The 21430-nt window shown below is 49.9% G+C and overlaps 1 long non-coding RNA gene across 1 annotated transcript in view; it reads left to right on the top strand.

The window, feature by feature from the left end:
* Positions 1 to 21430, top strand: part of LOC140409649 (uncharacterized) — a 129198-nt gene that overhangs the window by 63689 nt on the left and 44079 nt on the right. The window contains exon 2 of the long non-coding RNA XR_011940454.1: positions 7923 to 8082. This is a non-coding gene — a long non-coding RNA (uncharacterized lncRNA). The remainder of the gene's footprint in view (positions 1 to 7922; positions 8083 to 21430) is intronic.

Genomic DNA, 21430 nt, shown 5'->3' with positions numbered 1-21430 from the left:
CGGGTGCTGCGGTTTCCTCCCACAGTCCAAAGATGTGCAGGTTAGGTGGATTGGCCATGATAATTTGCCCTTAGTGTCCAAAATTGCCCTTAATGTTGGGTGGGGATACTGGGTTATGGGGATAGGGTGGAGGTTTTGACCTTGGGTAGGGTGCTCTTTCCAAGACTCGATGGGCCAAATGGCCTCCTTCTGCAATGTAAATTCTATGATATAGACTGACACTGACCGTTACTGACAGATATAGACTGACACTGACCGTTACTGACAGATATAGTCTGACACTGACCATTACTGACAGATATAGACTGACACTGACCCTATAGTTATCAGTAACGTTGAGTGTCAGTCTGTATCTGTCAGTTACAGTTAGTGTCAGTCTATATCTGTCAGTTACGGTATGTATCAGTCTATATCTATCACTAACGGTCAGTGTCAGTCAGTAACGGTCAGTATCAGTCTATATCTGTCACTAATGGTCAGTGTCAGTCCCTCTCTATCAGGAACGGTCAGTGTCAGTCAAAATCTATCAGTAACGGTCAGTGTCAGACAATATCTGTCAGTAACGGTCAGTGTCAGTCAGTAATGGTCAGTGTCAGTCTCTCAGTCAGTAATGGTCAGTGTCAGTCAGTAACGGGCAGTGTCAGTCTATATCTGTCACTAACGGTCAGTGTCAGTCAGTAATGGTCAGTGTCAGTCTATATCTGTCAGTAACGGTCAGTGTCAGTCAGTAATGTTCAGTGTCAGACTATATCTGTCAGTAACGGTCAGTGTCAGTCTATATCTGTCAGTAATGGTCAGTGTCAGACTATATCTGTCAGTAACGGTCAGTGTCAGTCTATATCTGTCAGTAATGGTCAGTGTCAGACTATATCTGTCAGTAACGGTCAGTGTCAGTCTATATCATAAACACTGACCATTACTGACTGACACTGACCGATACTGGCAGATATAGATTGACTCTGACCGTTACTGAGAGATACAGACTGACACTGACAGTTACTGACAGTATAGACTGACAATAACTGTTCCTGACTTAGTTACCGTTACTGCCAGATGCAGACTGACACTGACCGTTACTGACTGACACTGACCATTACGGACAGATATAGACTGACACTGACCGCTACTGACTGACACTGACCTTTAGTGATAGATATAGACTGATATTGACCGTAACTGACAGATATAGACTGACACTGACTGTAACTGACAGATACAGACTGACACTCACCGTTACTGACAGGTATCGATTGACTCGGACCATTACTGACAGATATAGTCTGACACTCACCGTTACTGATAAATATAGACTGACACTGACCATTACTGACAGATATAGACCGACACTGACCGTTACTGACAGATATAGACTGACACTGACCCTTACTGACAGATATAGACTGACACTTACCGTTACTGACAGATATAGTCTGACACTGACCATTACTGACAGATATAGACTGACACAGACCGTTACTGACAGATACAGACTGACACTGACCCTTACTGACAGATATAGACTGACACTGACCGTTACTGACAGATATAGACTGACACTGAACATTACTGAATGACACTGACCGTTACTGAAAGAGAGGGATTGACACTGACCATTAGAGACAGATATAGACTGACACTGCCCGTTACTGACTGACACTGACCATTACTGACTGATATAGACTGACACTGACCATTACTGACTGACACTGACCGTTCCTGATAGAGAGGGACTGACACTGACCGTTACTGACAGATATAGTCTGACACTGAACATTACTGACTGACACTGACCGTTACTGACAGATATAGACTGACACTGACCATTACTGACTGACACTGACCGTTCCTGATAGAGAGGGACTGACACTGACCATTAGTGACAGATGTAGACTGATACTGACCATTACTGACTGACACTGACCGTTACTGAAATTGAGGGACTGACACTGACCATTAGAGACAGATATAGACTGACACTGACCGTTACTGACTGACACTGACTGATATAGACTGACACTGACCATTACTGACTGACACTTACCGTTACTGAAAGAGAGGGACTAACACTGACCGTTAGTGACAGATATAGACTGACACCATAGAAGTTACCATAGAATTCACAGTGCAGAAGGAGGCCATTCGGCCCATCGAGTCTGCACCAGCTCTTGGAAAGAGCACCCTACACAAGGTCAACATCTCGACCCTATCCCCATAACCCAGTCACCCCACCCAACACAAAGGGCAATTTTTGACACTGAGAGCAATTTATCATGACCAATCCACCTAACCTGCACAGCTTTGGACTGTGGGAGGAAACCGGAGCACCCGGTGGAAACCCACGCACTCACGGGGAGGATGTGCAGACTCCGCACAGACAGTGACACAAGCCGGAATCGAACCTGGTACCCTGGAGCTATGAAGCAATTGTGCTATCCACAATGCTATCGTTACTGACTGACACTGACAGTGACTGACAGATATAGACTGACACTGACTGTTACTGACTGACAGTAACCGTTACTGACAGATATAGACTGACACTGACAGTTACTGACTGACAGTAACTGTTCCAGACAGATATAGACTGACACTGACCGTTACTGACTGACAGTATCCGTTCCTGACAGATATAGACTGACACAGACCGTTACTGACAGATATAGGCTGATACTGACTGTAACTGACTGACAGTAACCGTTACTGACAGATATAGACTGACATTGACCGTTACTGACTGACACTGACTGTGACTGACAGATATTGACTAACACTGACTGTTACTGACGGACACTGACCGTTAGTGACAGATATAGACTGAAACTGGCCGCTACGGACAGATATAGACTGACACTGACCGTTACTTATAGATACAGACTGACACTGACCGTTAGTGACGGATATAGACTGACACTGACCGTTACTGACAGATATAGACTGACACTGACCATTACTGACTGACACTGACCGATACTGACAGATATAGATTGACTCTGACCGTTACTGAGAGATACAGACCGACACTCACCATTACTGACTGACACTGACCGATACTGGCAGATATAGATTGACTCTGACCGTTACTGAGAGATACAGACTGACACTCGCCATTACTGACGGGCATCGATTGAGGCGGACCGCTACTGACAGATATAGACTGATTCTGACCATTACTTGTAGATACAGACTGACACTGACCGTTAGTGACAGATATAGACTGACACAGACCGTTACTGACAGATATAGACTGACACTGACCATTACTGACTGACACTGACCGATACTGGCAGATATAGATTGACTCTGACCGTTACTGAGAGATACAGACTGACACTCACCATTACTGACAGGTATTGATTGAGGCGGACCGCTACTGACAGAGAAAGAGACTAATTTTGACCGTTACTGATGGACACTGACGGTTAATGACAGATATAGATTGAAACTGACCATTACTGACAGATATGGACTGACAGTGACCGTTACTGATCAATATAGACTATTACTGACAGATATAGATTGATTCTGACAGTTACTGACATATATAGACTGACACTGACCATTACTGACAGACATAGACTGACCCTGACTGTTACTGATAAATATTGACTGACATTGACACCGTTACTGACTGACGCTGAACGTTACTGACAGACATAGACTGATACTGACTGTTACTGATAAATATTGACTGACATTGACACCGTTACTGATTGACACTGAACGTTACTGACAGAGATAGACTGACACTGACCGTTACTGACAGACAGAGACTGACTGTTACTGATAAATATTGACTGACATTGACACCGTTACTGAATGAGACTGACCGTTACCGACAGATGCAGACTGACACTGACCGTTACAGACAGATATTGACTAACACTGACCGTTACTGACAGATATAGACTGACACTGAACATTATTGAATGACACTGACCGTTACTGAAAGAGAGGGACTGACACTGACCATTAGAGACAGATATAGACTGACACTGCCCGTTACTGACTGACACTGACCATTACTGACTGATATAGACTGACACTGACCATTACTGACTGACACTGACCGTTCCTGATAGAGAGGGACTGACACTGACCTTTACTGACAGATATAGTCTGACACTGAACATTACTGACTGACACTGACCGTTACTGACAGATATAGACTGACACTGACCATTACTGACTGACACTGACCATTACTGACTGACACTGACCATTCCTGATAGAGAGGGACTGACACTGACCATTAGTGACAGATGTAGACTGATAGTGACCATTACTGACTGACACTGACCGTTACTGAAATTGAGGGACTGACACTGACCATTAGAGACAGATATAGACTGACACTGACCGTTACTGACTGACACTGACTGATATAGACTGACACTGACCATTACTGACTGACACTTACCGTTACTGAAAGAGAGGGACTAACACTGACCGTTAGTGACAGATATAGACTGACACCATAGAAGTTACCATAGAATTCACAGTGCAGAAGGAGGCCATTCGGCCCATTGAGTCTGCACCAGCTCTTGGAAAGAGCACCCTCCCCAAGTCAACATCTCGACCCTATCCCCATAACCCAGTCACCCCACCCAACACTAAGCGCAATTTGTGACACTGAGAGCAATTTATCATGGCCAATCCACTTAACCTGCACAGCTTTGGACTGTGGGAGGAAACCGGAGCACCCGGTGGAAACCCACGCACGGGGAGGATGTGCAGACTCTGCACAGATAGTGACCCAAGCCGGAATCGAACCTGGTACCCTGGAGCTATGAAGCAATTGTGCTATCCACAATGCTATCGTTACTGACTGACACTGACAGTGACTGACAGATATTGACTGACACTGACCGTTACTGACTGACAGTAACCGTTCCTGACAGATATAGACTGACACTGACAGTTACTGACTGACAGTAACTGTTCCAGACAGATATTGACTGACACTGACCGTTACTGACTGACAGTATCCGTTCCTGACAGATATAGACTGACACTGACCGTTACTGACAGCTATAGGCTGATACTGACTGTTATTGACTGACAGTAACCGTTACTGACAGATATAGACTGACATTGACCGTTACTGACTGACACTGACTGTGACTGACAGATATTGACTAACACTGACTGTTACTGACGGACACTGACCGTTAGTGACAGATATAGACTGAAACTGGCCGCTACGGACAGATATAGACTGACACTGACCGTTACTTATAGATACAGACTGACACTGACCATTAGTGACGGATATAGACTGACACTGACCGTTACTGACAGATATAGACTGACACTGACCATTACTGACTGACACTGACCGATACTGGCAGATATAGATTGACTCTGACCGTTACTGACTGGCACTGACCGTGACTGACAGATATTGACTGACACTGACTGTTACTGACGGACACTGACCGTTAGTGACAGATATAGACTGGCACTGACCGCTACTGACAGATATAGACTGACACTGACCGTTACTTATAGATACAGACTGACACTGACCGTTACTGACAGATATAGGCTGACTCTGACCGTTACTGAGAGATACAGACTGACACTCGCCATTACTGACAGGCATCGATTGAGGCGGACCGCTGCTGACAGATATAGACTGATTCTGACCGTTACAGACGGACACTGATCGTTACCGACAGATGCAGACTGACACTGACCGTTACAGACAGACATTGACTGACACTGACCGTTACTGATATATATAGACTGATTCTGACCGTTACTGGCAGATATGGACTGATATTGACTGATACTGATAGAGACAAACTGACACTGACCATTACTGGCTGACACTGACCGTTACTGGTAGATATAGACTGACACTGACCTTTACTGCCAGATATGGACTGACACTAACCGTTACTGGTAGATATAGACTGACACTGACCTTTACTGCCAGATATGGACTGACACTAACCGTTACTGATAGATATAGACTGATACTGACCTTTACTGACAGGCACTGACCGATACTGACAGGTGTAGACTCCCATTTAATAAGCAATCAATATGACAATGAAAATAATTTCTGGATGCTCTTTCGTCACCCCCAGCTTCACCCTCGCCTCTGACTGTCTTTGGTAGTGATCCATTTCTGATCGTTTTTTTAAAGCGTATGGTCATCTACTGATATCACTTCCTGTTTGGTTCACTATTACGTCAATTATTTATGGGATAGGCCTCTCATTATAAATGTTGCTGCTGTTGCATTAATTTTTATGATTTTATACTGAGATGAGATGAACCATAAGATGGAATACTCTCCAATTTTCTGGGTGAGCGCAGCTCCAACAACACTCAAGACGCTCGACACCATCCAGGACAAAGCAGCCGGGTTGATTGCTCCCCTTCCACAAACATTCAAACCCCCTACCAAGAACAAACAGTGGCAGCCGTGTGTGCCATCTACAAGATGCACTGCAGTAACTCACCAAGGTTCCTTAGTCAGCATCTTCCAAACCCACGACCACTGCCATCTAGAAGGACAAGAGCAGCAGATACCTGGGAACCCCACCACCTGAGGTTCCCCTCCAAGTCACTCACCACCCTGGCTTGGAAATATATCGCCGTTCCTTCACTGTCGCTGGGGCAACATCCTGGAGGTGTACCTACACCTCCAAGGACTGCATCAGTTCAAGAAAGCAACTCAGCCCCACCTTCCGAAGGGCAATGAGAGATGAGTAAAACTGCTAGCCTAACCAGCGAGGCCCACATCTTGTAAATACATTTTTTTTAAAAACAGAAGATGATCTCTTTGTCCACTTATTTGATACAGAGAGCTTCGGGAGTCAAGTCTCAGCTATTATCATTTGGACATATTGTGCGAAAAACAGATTGGTGCAGAGACATGCTCTAGAGTTCTCCTGAGGTCAAGCACAATCGATATTTTCCAACAATATGTTTTGGTTAAGGGAACAGTCTTTTAGTGTATGTTTTGCCATGGCTGCTAGTGGTTGGAACAATTATTTAACAGTGCAAAGTGGCACACAGCCTTAAACTGATCAGAAATTAGTTATTTCAGGCATAAAATCTAGACAAAATATGTATAAAATCAATGCTTAATGGTAATTCATGTCTTAAAGCTGAGGTAACAAGACACAAGTATAAAGTGCACCATGAGACATTCACTTGATACATGTTAGTAAGAAAACTGCTGATGGAACTTTACATATACAATGTCCTACATAGGCCTGTTGTTTGAAGTTTTAAAATTCACTCAATCAGTCTGGGCTTTGCTGGCGAGGCCAGCATTTATTGCCCATCTCTAATTGCCCTCGAGAAGGTGGTGGTGAGCTGCCTTCTTGAGCCGCTGCAGTCCATGTTGTTCGGATGTGACCAAGAAACGACCATCAATTGTTGTAAAAACCCATCTGGTTCACACTCGTCCTTTAGGGAAGGAAATCTGCCGTCCTTACCCGGTCTGGCCTACATGTGACTCCAGGCCCACTGCAATGTGGCTGACTCTTAAATACCCTCAGAAACGGCCGAGCCAACCACTCAGTTCAAGAGCAACGAGGTGGTGGGCAGCAAATGCGAGTCCAGCCAACGGCACTCACAATCCATGAAAGGATTTTTAAAAACAAACTTTCTCAAACCCATTTTACATTTCAATCTTTTCTCAGTTTTGATAAAGGGTCACAGTCTGGAAATGTTAATCTCTTTCACAGATTGTGTCAGATTGGCTCAGTATAATCAATTTTAGACTTGTGGCATTGGCAATACTTTCCTGTTTGTCCCAGGGGATTGGGCGACACAAGTCAATGATCAGCAACTATTTACAAACTATTGCCTAATTGCAGGGTAAATCTTATTAATGAGCTGATGCCTGTGTCGTATCATTGGGAATGTTGGAAATGCCTGACCTATTTCTCTTCTCTCCCCAGATAAAGACACTCGAGATAAACTTGGCCCAACACTCATTGTGCCCATATTGACTCTGGCAGTTTTAACCTACGTTGCCTCGAAGATTCTGGCAAAGGAAGGGATTGTGTGTCAGAAACCGAGTTTACACTCTCCAGCTCCAATTCTGATTTGTGATATTCGGTAAGAAATCCTAGAGCTGCAGAGAAATCCCAGAGCTACAGAGAAACCCCAGAGAACAAGGCTTCCACAAACCGCCAACTTCTAAAACAATCACAATATGTAGCTGGGGCTGCTAATGGGGGGTGGACCGGGATAGAGACTGGGGAATTGCTCCGGAGAGGGACTGGGAAAAGGAGAGAGATTGGGAAATGGGATCAGGATTTTTTTTGGAGCAGCTTGTGACAGAGCTGACTAGGGAACAGGCAATTCTGGGTTTGGTGATGTGTAATGAGGCAGACTTGATTAGGGACCTTGAGGTGAAGGAACCCTGAAGGAGCAGTGACCACAATATGAATATTGTGGCTGGTTTAGCACGCTGGGATAAATCGCTGTTTTTTAAAGCAGACCAAGCAGGCCAGCAGCACGGTTCAATTCCCGTACCGGCCTCCCTGAACAGGCGCCAGAATGTGGCGACTAGGGGCTTTTCACAGTAACTTCATTGAAGCCTACTTGTGACAATAAGCGATTTTCATTTTCATTTTTTTCATTTCAGTTTGAGAGGGAGAAGCTGCAATCAGATGTAACGGTATTACAATTAAATAAGGGTAACTACAAAGACATGAGGGAGGAGCTGGCCAGAGTTGATTGGAAAAGGAGCCTAGCAGGGAAGACAGTGGAACAGCAATGGCAGGAGTTTTGGGGGTTATTTGGGAGGCACAACAGAAATTCATCCCAAGGAGGAGGACACATGCTAAGGGGAGGACAAGGCATCCATGGCTGACGAGGGAAGTCAAGGACAGCATAAAAGCAAAAGAAAAAGCATACAAAGTGGCGAGGATTAGTGGGAAGCCATAGGATTGGGAAGCATTTAAAAGCGAGCAGAGGACAACTAAAAAAGCAATAAGGGGGGAGAAGATGAAATATGAGTGCAAGCTAGCTAGTAATATAAAGGAAGATTGGAAGAGTTTTTTTCAATATATAAAAGGTAAGAGAGGGGCAAAAATAGATATTGGACCACTAGAAAATGTGGCTGGAGAAGTAATAACAGAAAACAAAGAAATGGCAGAGGTACTGAATAATTACTTTGTATCAGTCTTCATGGTAGAAGACACCAGTGGGATGCCACAGCTCCAGGAGAACCAGGGGGCAGAGGTGGGTGCAGTGACCATTACTAAGGAGAAGGTTCTGGGGAATCTGAAAGGTCTAAAGGTGGATAAATCACCTGGACCGGATGGACTACAACCCAGGGTTCTGAAGGAATTAGCTGAGGAGATTGTGGAGGCATTAGTGGTGATCTTTCAGGAATCACTGGAGGCAGGAAGGGTCCCAGAGGACTGGAAAGTGGCTAATGTAACACCGCTGTTTAAGAAGGGAGGCAGGCAAATGACGGGAAATTATAGGCCGGTTAGCCTGACTTCGGTCATTGGTAAGATTTTAGAGTCCGTTATTAAAGATTAGATCGCAGAGTACTTGGAAGTGCATGGTAAAATAGCACTGAGTTAGCACGGCTTTGTCAAGGCGAGGTCGTGTCTGACAAATCTGTTAGAGTTCTTTGAGGAGGTAACCAGAAAGTTAGACAAAGGAGAACCAGTGGATGTGATTTATGTAGATTTCCAGAAGGCCTTTGACAATAGAGTCATAGATGTTTACAGAATGGAAACAGGCCCTTCGGCCCAGCTTGTCCATGCCGCCCAGTTTCTATCACTAAACTAGTCCCACTTGCCTGCATTTAGCCCATATCCCTCTATACCCGCCCTGCCCATGTAACTGTCTAACTGTTTTTTAAAGGAAACAATTGTACCCACCTCTACCACTGCCTCTGGCAGCTCATTCCAGACACTCGCCACCCTCTGCGTGGAACAATTTCCCCTCTGGTCTCTTTTGTATCTCTCCCCTCTCACCTTAAACCTGTGCTCTCTAGTTTTAGACTCCTTACCTTTGGGAAAAGATGTTGACTATCTACCTTATCTATGCTCCTCATTATTTTCTAGACCTCTATAAGTTCAATCCGAAGCCTCTGATGCACCAAGGAAAAAGTCCCAGCCTATCCAGCGTCTCCTTATAACTCAAACCATCAAGTCCTGGTAGCATCCTCGTAAATCTCTTCTGCACTCTTTCTAGTTTAACAATATCCTTCCTGTAATAGGGTGACCAGAACTGAACACAGTATTCCATGTGTGGGCTTACCAATGTCTTGTACAACTTCAACAAGACGTCCCAACTCCTATATTCAATATTCTGACCAATAAAACCGAGCATGCTGAATGCCTTCTTCACCGCCCTGTCCAACTGCAACTCCACCTTCAAGGAGCTATGAACTTGTAGCCCGAGAGACTGAGGAATGGATCAGGAGAGAGACTGGGAAAGGATCAGGAGACAGACTGGGAAAGGATCAGGAGACAGACTGGGACGGGATCAGAAGAGAGATTTGGGATTGGATCTGTGTGAGGCTGTGATGACTGGATCATGAGAAAGACTAGTTGAACAAGATCAATGGAGAGACTGTAGCTCACAATGACTTACGAGAGAGACGAGTAGAGATGAAGTCGATGAGGCTTTATTGAGCGAGACTTGTTCCCAGCAGTTCAGCAACAGAATGGAGCGGCGGGGAGAAGCCCGGGTTCTTATACTCCGCCTTCAAAGAACAAAACAAAGAACAAAGAAATGTACAGCACAGGAACAGGCCCTTCGGCCCTCCAAGCCCGTGCCGACCAGACTGCCCGACTAAACTACAATCTTCTACACTTCCTGGGTCCGTATCCTTCTATTCCCATCCTATTCATATATTTGTCAAGATGCCCCTTAAATGTCCCTCTCGTCCCGGCTTCCACTACCTCCTCCGGTAGTGAGTTCCAGGCACCCACTACCCTCTGCGTAAAAAACTTGCCTCGTACATCTACTCTAAACCTTGCCCCTCTCACCTTAAACCTATGCCCCCTAGTAATTGACCCCTCTACCATGGGGAAAAGCCTCTGACTATGCACTCTGTCTATGCCCCTCATAATTTTGTATACCTCTATCAGGTCGCCCCTCAACCTCCTTCATTCCAGTGAGAACAAACCGAGTTTATTCAATCGCTCCTCATAGCTTATGCCCTCCATACCAGGCAACATTCTGGTAAATCTCTTCTGCACCCTCTCTAAAGCCTCCACATCCTTCTGGTAGTGTGGCGACCAGAATTGAACACTATACTCCAAGTGTGGCCTAACTAAGGTTCTATACAGCTGCAACATGACTTGCCAATTCTTATACTCAATGCCCCGGCCAATGAAGGAAAGCATGCCGTATGCCTTCTTGACTACCTTCTCCACCTGTGTTGCCCCTTTCAATGACCTGTGGACCTGTACTCCTAGATCTCTTTGACTTTCAATACTCTTGAGGGTTCTACCATTCACTGTATATTCCCTACCTGCATTAGCCCTTCCAAAATGCATTATCTCACATTTGTCCGGATTAAACTCCATCTGCCATCTCTCCGCCCAAGTCTCCAGACAATCTAAATCCTGCTGTATCCTCAGACAGTCCTCATCGCTATCCGCAATTCCACCAACCTTTGTGTCGTCTGCAAACTTACTAATCAGACCAGTTACAATTTCCTCCAAATCATTTATATATACTACAAAGAGCAAAGGTCCCAGCACTGATCCCTGTGGAACACCACTGGTCACAGCCCTCCAATTAGAAAAGCATCCCTCCATTGCTACCCTCTGCCTTCTATGGCCTAGCCAGTTCTGTATCCACCTTGCCAGTTCACCCCTGATCCCGTGTGACTTCACCTTTTGTACTAGTCTACCATGAGGGACCTTGTCAAAGGCCTTACTGAAGTCCATATAGACAACGTCTACTGCCCTACCTGCATCAATCATCTTAGTGACCTCCTCGAAAAACTCTATCAAGTTAGTGAGACACGACCTCCCCTTCACAAAACCGTGCTGCCTCTCACTAATACGTCCACTTGCTTCCAAATGGGAGTAGATCCTGTCTCGAAGAATTCTCTCCAGTAATTTCCCTACCACTGAAGTAAGGCTCACCGGCCTGTAGTTCCCGGGATTATCCTTGCTACCCTTCTTAAACAGAGGAACAACATTGGCTATTCTCCAGTCCTCCGGGACATCCCCTGAAGACAGCGAGGATCCAAAGATTTCTGTCAAGGCCTCAGCAATTTCCTCTCCAGCCTCCTTCAGTATTCTGGGGTAGATCCCATCAGGCCCTGGGGACCTATCTACCTGAATATTTTTTAAGACACCCAACACCTCGTCTTTTTGGATCACAATGTGACCCAGGCTATCTACACCCCCTTCTCCAGACTCAACATCTACCAATTCCTTCTCTTTGGTGAATACTGATGCAAAGTATTCATTTAGTACCTCGCCCATTTCCTCTGGCTCCACACATAGATTCCCTTGCCTATCCTTCAGTGGGCCAACCCTTTCCCTGGCTACCCTCTTGCTTTTTATGTACGTGTAAAAAGCCTTGGGATTTTCCTTAACCCTATTTGCCAATGACTTTTCGTGACCCCTTCTAGCCCTCCTGACTCCTTGCTTAAGTTCCTTCCTACTTTCCTTATATGCCACACAGGCTTCGTCTGTTCCCAGCCTTTTAGCCCTGACAAATGCCTCCTTTTTCTTTTTGACGAGGCCTACAATATCACTCGTCATCCAAGGTTCCTGAAAATTGCCGTATTTATCTTTCTTCCTCACAGGAACATGCCGGTCCTGTATTCCTTTCAACTGACACTTGAAAGCCTCCCACATGTCAGATGTTGATTTGCCCTCAAACATCCGCCCCCAATCTATGTTCTTCAGTTCCCGCCTAATATTGTTATAATTAGCCTTCCCCCAATTTAGCACATTCATCCTCGGACCACTCTTATCCTTGTCCACCAGTACTTTAAAACTTACTGAATTGTGGTCACTGTTACCGAAATGCTCCCCTACTGAAACATCTACCACCTGGCCGGGCTCATTCCCCAATACCAGGTCCAGTACCGCCCCTTCCCTAGTTGGACTGTTTACATATTGTTTTAAGAAGCCCTCCTGGATGCTCCTTACAAACTCCGCCCCGTCTAAGCCCCTGGCACTCAGTGAGTCCCAGTCAATATTGGGGAAGTTGAAGTCTCCCATCACCACAACCCTGTTGTTTTTACTCTTTTCCAAAATCTGTCTACCTATCTGCTCCTCTATCTCCCGCTGGCTGTTGGGAGGCCTGTAGTATACCCCCAACATTGTGACTGTACCCTTCTTATTCCTGATCTCTACCCATATAGCCTCACTGCCCTCTGAGGTGTCCTCTCGCAGTATAGCTATGATATTCTCCCGAACAAGTAGCGCAAATCCGCCTCCCCTTTTACATCCCCCTCTATCCCGCCTGAAACATCTAAATCCTGGAACGTTTAGCTGCCAATCCTGCCCTTCCCTCAACCAGGTCTCTGTAATGGCAACAACATCATAGTTCCAAGTAGTAATCCAAGCTCTAAGTTCATCTGCCTTACCCGTAATGCTCCTTGCATTAAAACATATGCACTTCAGGCCACCAGACCCGCTGTGTTCAGCAACTTCTCCCCGTCTGCTCTGCCTCAGAGCCACACTGTCCCTATTCCCTAGTTCTCCCTCAATGCTCTCACCTTCTGACCTATTGCTCCCGTGCCCACCCCCCTGCCAGGGAGGAGCCAGGAGTCAACAGCCAACCAGGACCCGGGATCTGTCAGCCAATTGCATCACGGCTTCACAGTCCCACATGACTCCTAATACATACTACCACATTCACCCCTTGTTAAAAATGAACCCGGCAGTGTGGTGGTTCGCATGGTGGTAGGGGTTTACAAGGCTGGTCCTGGGAGGAAAAATTTCGGGCATGTCATTACAGTTTTCGCCCTACACTGGGCTATGTACAAGGTTTGTGAAACTATTTACAATATTAGTAAGAGAAAATTTTTTTTGTTACACTCCAACAACATTCTTGGTGTCACGCCGATGCCACGAGTCGAGCGGGCGGTCTGGTCTTCCTCGTCGATCGCCTCAGCCCCGGTGGTGGTGCACGTGCTTGTTCCGGCGTTGTCGTCTCCGGGAGCGTTTCGGTGTTTGTTCCTGTTTCACTCCTGGGCGGACACGGGAGGAGGACCGATCCTCCCGGGAAGGGGGTGGTCGCGGGGTGCGCCAGTGGCAGAGAGGGGATGATCGGTGTCGCCGGTGTTGCCGGTGGGCGCCAGGTCTCGCAGGGAGACCGTGTCCTGTCGGCCGTCGGGGTACGCCACGTAGGCGTACTGCGGGTTCGCGTGGAGGAGGTGAACCCTCTCGACCAACGGGTCCGACTTGTGCGCCCGCACATGTTTCCGGAGCAAGATGGGTCCTGGGGCCGCCAGCCAGGTCGGCAGCGACGTTCCGGTGGAGGACTTCCTGGGGAAGACAAGGAGGCGCTCATGAGGCGTTTGGTTAGTGGTGGTACACAGCAGCGACCGGATGGAGTGGAGAGCGTCCGGGAGGACCTCCTGCCACCGGGAAACTGGGAGATCCCTGGAACGTAGGGCCAGTAGGACGGTCTTCCAGACCGTGCCGTTCTCCCTTTCTACTTGCCCGTTCCCCCGGGGGTTGTAGCTGGTCGTCCTGCTCGAGGCTATGCCCTTGCTGAGCAGGAACTGGTGCAGCTCATCACTCATGAAGGAGGACCCCCTGTCGCTATGGATATATGCGGGGCAACCGAACAGTGTGAATATGGTGCCAAGGGCTTGAATGACTGTGGCCGCTGTCATGTCGGGGCAGGGGATGGCGAAGGGGAAACGGGAGTACTCGTCCACCACGTTCAGGAAGTATGTGTTGCGGTCGGTGGAGGGGAGGGGCCCTTTGAAATCCAGACTGAGGCGTTCAAAGGGGCGGGAAGCCTTGATCAGGTGCGCTCTATCCGGCTGTGGCAGTTCCTGGTGACTGTACGGACCTCCTCCACAGAGTAGGGGAGGTTGCGGGACTTTATAAAATGGTAGAACCGAGTGACCCCCAGGTGGCAGAGGTCCTCGTGGAGGGTTTGGAGACGGTCTATTTGTGCGTTGGCACATGTGCATCGGACGGCTCGTTCAGCTTTCCGGGACGGTACAAGATCTCGTAGTTGAAGGTGGAGAGCTCGATCCTCCACCTTAAGATCTTGTCATTTTAAATTTTGCCCTGCTGTGCATTATCGAACATGAAGGCTACCGACCGTTGGTCTGTGAGGAGAGTGAATCTCCTGCCGGCCAGGTAATGCCTCCAATGTCGCACAGCTTCCACTATGGCTTGGGCTTCCTTTTCGACTGAGGAGTGGCGGATTTCTGAGGCGTGGAAGGAGAAAAAGGCCACGGGTCTGCCCGCTTGGTTAAGGGTGGCCGCCAGAGCTACGTCGGATGCGTCGCTCTCGACCTGGAAGGGGAGGGACTCGTCGATGGCGCGCATCGTGGCCTTTGCGATATCCGCTTTGATGCGGCTGAAGGCCTGGTGGGCCTCTGTCGACAGGGGGAAGGTAGTGGTCTGTATTAGCGGGCGGGCCTTGTCTGCATACTGGGGGACCCACTGGGCGTAATATGAAAAGAACCCCAGGCAACGTTTCAGGGCTTTGGAGCAGTGGGGGAGGGGAAATTCCATGAGGGGGCGCATGCGTTCGGGGCCGGGGCCTATTATCCCATTGCGCACTACGTATCCCAGGATGGCCAACCGGTTTGTGCTAAAGACTCACGTTTCCTCGTTGTATGTGAGGTTCAAGGCGTTAGCGGTCTGGAGGAATTTTTGGAGGTTGGCGTCGTGCTCCTGCTAATCGTGGCCGCAGATGGTTACGTTATCGAGATACGGGAACGTGGTCTGCAACCCGTGCTGGTCAACCATTCGGTCCATCTCCTGTTGGAAGACCGAGACCCCGTTCGTGACACCAAATGGGACCCTTAGGAAGTGGTATAGATGCCCGTCTGCCTCGGAGGCTGTGTACTTGCGGTCACCTGGGCGGATGGGGAGCTGGTGGTAGGCGGACTTGAGGTCCACGGTGGAGAAAACCTTATACTGGGCAATCCGATTTACCATGTTGGATATGCGGGGGAGAGGGTACGCATCTAGCTGTGTGTACCTGTTGATGGTCTGGCTATAGTCTATGACCATCCTTTGCTTCTCCCCGGTCTTTACTACTACCACATGGGCTCTCCAGGGACTATTGCTGGCCTGGATTATGCCTTCCTTCAGCAGCCGCTGGACTTCAGACCGAATAAATATCCGGTCCTGGGCGCTGTACCGTCTGCTCCTAGTGGCGACGGGTTTGCAATCCGGGGTGAGGTTTGCAAACAAGGACGGCGGTTCAACCTTGAGGGTTGCGAGGCCGCAGATAGTGAGTGGGGGTATTGGGCCGCCGAATTGAAATGTTAGGCTCTGCAGGTTACACTGGAAATCTAATCCCAGTAATGTGGGCGCGCAGAGTTGGGGAAGGACGTAGAGCCTGTAGTTCTTAAACTCCCTCCCTTGCACCGTTAGGTTCGCGATGCAGAACCCTTTGATCTCTACGGAGTGGGATCCTGCAGCTAGGGAAATCTTTTGCATACTTGGATGGATGGTCAGAAAACAGCGTCTTACCGTGTCGGGGTGGATGAAACTTTTGGTGGTCCCGGAGTCGATTAGGCATGATGTCTCGTGTCCGTTGATCAGCACCGTTGTTGTCGTCGTCTGGAGCGTCCGGGGCCGTGATTGATCCAGCGTCACCGAAGCCAGTCGTGGTCGTAGTGTCTCGGCGTCTTCTTCGGACCCCGTGGAGCCGTCGATGCTGGGGTCCTTTGTTGTCATCCAAGATGGCGGCGTCCATGAATCGCACGCGGCCGGGGGTGGACAAAATGGCCGCCCCCATGGATCGCACGTGGTCGGGGGTGGACAAAATGGCCACCCCCATGAATCGCACGTGGCTGGGGAGTCACAAGATGGTGGCGCCCATCCCCCCCTCGTGGTGGCCGGGACCCAAAATGGTGGCGCCCGCGGGTCGCACATGGGGCGCTGGGGGGGGTTGGGGAGCGTTTGGGATGCGCTGGGCTCGTTCTTCTCCGGGGATTGCGGCGACCCCCCGGGACCGGCACACAGCCGCGTAATGGCCCTTCTTGCCGCAGCTTTTGCAAATAGCTGCGCGGGCCGGCAGCGCTGCCGGGAGTGTTTTGCTTGCCCGCAGAAATAGCAGCGGGCCCCCCCCGGGATGATCTGGTGCTTTAATCGCGCAAGCCTGTGTGGGAGGGGGGGGGGGGGGTTGTCGCGACGGGGGTCCACGGAGCCCAAGGGGCTGCCGCGCGGTCGGGGCCGTAGGCGCGGGCGTTTTGCGAGGCCACATCTAGGGAAGCTGCAATGGCCTGTGCCTCTGAGAGTCCTAGCGACTCTTTTTCTAAAAGTCTTTGGCGGATTTGGGGAGAGTTCATTCCTGCCACAAACGCATCGCGAATTAGCATGTCCGTGTGTTCAATCGCGTTCACCGGCGGGCAGCTGCAGCCCCGTCCCAAAATTAGCAGCGCGGCGTAGAATTCCTCTAACGATTCTCCGGGACTTTGCCGTCTCGTTGCGAGTTGGTAGCGTGCGTAGACCTGGTTCACGGGGCGAACGTAAATGCTCTTCAGTGCTGCGAGCGCCGTCGGGAAATCCTCTGCGTCTTCTATGAGAGGGTAAATTTCCGGGCTTACCCTCGAATGCAGGACCTGCATTTTCTGGTCTTCTGTGATCCGGCCGGGGGCCGTTCGGAGGTAGCCTTCAAAACAAGCTTGCCAGTGTTTAAAAACTGCTGCCGAGTTCGCTGCGTGGGGGCTGATCCGCAGGCATTCCGGGGCGATCCGGAGCTCCATAGTCCTTTAAGCTCGCTCAATAAATTGTAGCGCACAATGACTTATGAGAGAGACGAGTAGAGATGAAGTCGATTCAGGCTTTATTGAGCGAGACTTGTCCCCAGCAGTTCAGCAACAGAATGGAGCGGCGGGGAGAAGCCCGGGTTCTTATACTCCGCCTTCAGGGCGGAGCCAGGAGTCAACAGCCAACCAGGACCCGGGATCTGTCAGCCAATAGCATCACGGCTTCACAGTCCCACATGACCCCTAATACATACTACCACAGAGACCAAGGAACGGGATCAAGAGAGAGATGGGGATTGGGTCAGGAGAGGGACTGGGAATGGGATCAAAAGAGAGACTGGAAAAGGATCAGAAGAGAGACTGGGAAAGGATCAGGAGAGAGACTGGGAGAGGATCAGGAGAGAGACTGGGAAAGGATCAAGAGACAGACTGGGAATGTGATCAGGAGAGAGACTGGGAGAGGATCAGGAGAGAGACTGGGAAAGGATCAAGAGTCAGACTGGGAATGTGATCAGGAGAGAGACTGGGAATGTGATCAGGAGAGAGACTGGGAGAGGATCAGGAGAGAAACTGGGAAAGGATCAAGAGACAGACTGGACTGTGATTAGGAAAGAGACTGGGAATGTGATCAGGAGAGAGACTGGGAGAGGATCAGGAGAGAGACTGGGAATGTGATCAGTAGATAGACTGGGAATGTGATCAGGAGAGAGACTGGGAAAGGATCAGGAGAGAGACTGGGAAAGAATCAGGAGAGAGACGGGGAAAGGATCAGGAGAGAGGCTGGGAAAGGATCAGGAGAGAGACTGGGAGAGGATCAGGAGAGAGATTGGGAGAGGATCAGGAGAGAGACTGGGAATGTGATCAGGAGAGAGACTGGGAATGTGATCAGGAGAGAGACTGGGAGAGGATCAGGAGAGAGACTGGGAATGTGATCAGGAGAGAGACTGGGAATGTGATCAGGAGAGAGACTGCGAGAGGATCAGGAGAGAGACTGGGAATGTGATCAGGAGAGAGATTGGGAATGTGATCAGGAGAGAGAATGGGAGAGGATCAGGAGAGAGACTGGGAGAGGATCAGGAGAGAGACTGGGAATGTGATCAGGAGAGAGATTGGAATGGATCAGGAGACAGATTGGGAAAAGGATTACGATTCCAGGAAGATTTCATAATGGAACCCTGGCTCAATGGACTATAACTTTTACTATTTTAATACAACATGGAGGAATAAGTCACAGCTCCTCGAATTAGTTTTAACAACATACTCTGAGATGGGGTTAAGGTATGTGATGGGGGGGGGGGGTGGACTCTCAAAGGGGAGGGGCTCATCTGGGGCTCTGCGTATATGTGTGGCCTCAAGTGAGGTTTCTCTGATGGGGGTGTCTGATATGGGGGTTTGATGGGGTATTCGGATGGGGGGCTCGGATGGGGGGGTCTGATGGTGGGGTCTGATAGGGGGGGTCCGATGGGGGTTTGATGGGGCATTCGGATGGGGGGGTCGGATAGGGGGGGTCTGATGGGGGGTCTAATGGGGGGGGTCTGATGGGGGTTATATGGGGCATTCGGATGGGGGCTCTGATGGGGGGGTCTGATCGGGGGGGGTCTAATAGGGGGGGTCTGATTGGGGGGTCTGATGGGGGTTTGATGGGGCATTCGGATGGGGGGGTCTGGTGTGGGGGTCTGATGGGGGGTCTGATAGGGGGGGTCTGATAGGGGGGGTCTGATTGGGGGATCTGATGGGGCATTCGGATGGGGGGTCTGGTGGGGGGGTCTGATTGGGGAGTCTGATAGGAGTGTCTGATAGGGGGGTCCTGATAGGGGGGCTCTGAAAGGGGGGGTCTGATGGGGGGTGTCTGATGGGAGGGTCTGATGGGGGGTCTGATGGGGGGTCTGATGGGTGGGTCTGATAGGGGGGCTCTGATAGGGGGGCTCTGAAAGGGGGGGGTTTGATGGGGGGATCTGATGGGAGGGTCTGATTCGGGGGGTCTGATGGGAGGGTCTGATAGGGGGGGGTCTGATGGGAGGGTCTGATAGGGGGGGCCTGATGGGGGGTCTGATGGGTGGGTCTGATAGGGGGGTCTGATGGGGGGTTTGATAGGGGGGGTCTGATGGGAGGGTCTGATAGGGGGGTCTGATGGGGGGTCTGATGGGGGGTCTGATATGGGGGGTCTGATGGGGGGTCTGATGGGTGGATCTGATAGGAGGTGTCTGATGGGAGGGTCTGATTGGGGGGGTCTGATGGGGGGTCTGATGGGGGGTCTGATGAGGGGTCTGATGGGTGGATCTGATAGGAGGTGTCTGATGGGAGGGTCTGATTGGGGGGTCTGATGGGGGGTCTGATGGGAGGGTCTGATTGGGGGGGTCTGATGGGTGGATCTGATAGGGAGGCTCTGATGGGAGGGTCTGATTGGGGGGTCTGATGGGGGGTCTGATATGGGGGGTCTGATGGGGGGTCTGATGGGTGGATCTGATAGGAGGTGTCTGATGGGAGGGTCTGATTGGGGGGGTCTGATGGGGGGTCTGATGGGAGGGTCTGATTGGGGGGGTCTGATGGGAGGGTCTGATTTGGGGGGTCTGATGGGAGGGTTTGATAGGGGGGTCTGATGGGGGGGTTTGATAGGGGGGTTTGATGGGAGGGTTTGATAGGGGGGTCTGATGGGGGGGTTTGATAGGGGGGTCTGATGGGAGGGTTTGATAGGGGGGTCTGATGGGGGGGTTTGATGGGGGGGTCTGATGGGAGGGTTTGATAGGGGGGTCTGATGGGGGGGTTTGATAGGGGGGTCTGATGGGAGGGTTTGATAGGGGGGTCTGATGGGGGGGTTTGATAGGGGGGTCTGATGGGAGGGTTTGATAGGGGGGTCTGATGGGGGGGTTTGATAGGGGGGTCTGATGGTGGGTTTGATGGGGGGGTCTGATGGGGGGGTTTGATAGGGGGGGGTCTGATGGGGGGGTTTGATAGGGGGGTCTGATGGGAGGGTTTGATAGGGGGGTCTGACAGAGGAGGGATGGGCAGGATTTGGATTGTGTGCAGGAGGAAAGCCTTCAATGGACGTTGGGGCCCCTTGATCCATGGAGAGGCGAACGGCGTCAGGGCTACGCTGACACCAACCCTCGCCGATGTGTATTCTGCTGAGACGGCCAGAGAATACAGAGATCTGGAGAATCTCGAGTCCAGTCCGTTAATCGGGTGCAAATGGGAGGAAATAAAGGGCAGGATCTTACCGTTGTCGACGCCGAAATCCCGCGAGCGGAATCTGCCAGGAAGCACGGTGCGGCCGCTGCAGGCCGCCACGCGCATGCGTGGCCACGGATCCGGCAATTCTCCGGATCGTATCGGCAGCTAGAGCCCGGTGCTCTCCTCTGCCGGCAGGCTAGCCCCCGGCAAAACAGGGAATCGGTGGCTGTTCTGCGCCAAAACCCCACCATTCCCACGCCAGCATGGGAACATAGCCCCAGAATTGGAGAATCCAGCCCAAAGTATTTGCATCCTGCCATTTGTATGTGACTGGTAGCTTCCTGCTGCCGCCTGCGGGGAGCCAGAGCATTGAAATGGGGC

This window comes from Scyliorhinus torazame, chromosome 3 (assembly GCF_047496885.1).
Source record: "Scyliorhinus torazame isolate Kashiwa2021f chromosome 3, sScyTor2.1, whole genome shotgun sequence".
Taxonomy (NCBI): Eukaryota; Metazoa; Chordata; class Chondrichthyes; order Carcharhiniformes; family Scyliorhinidae; genus Scyliorhinus; species Scyliorhinus torazame.
Note: the sequence above shows the minus strand (reverse complement) of the source record. Positions and strands in the feature narration are given on the sequence as shown.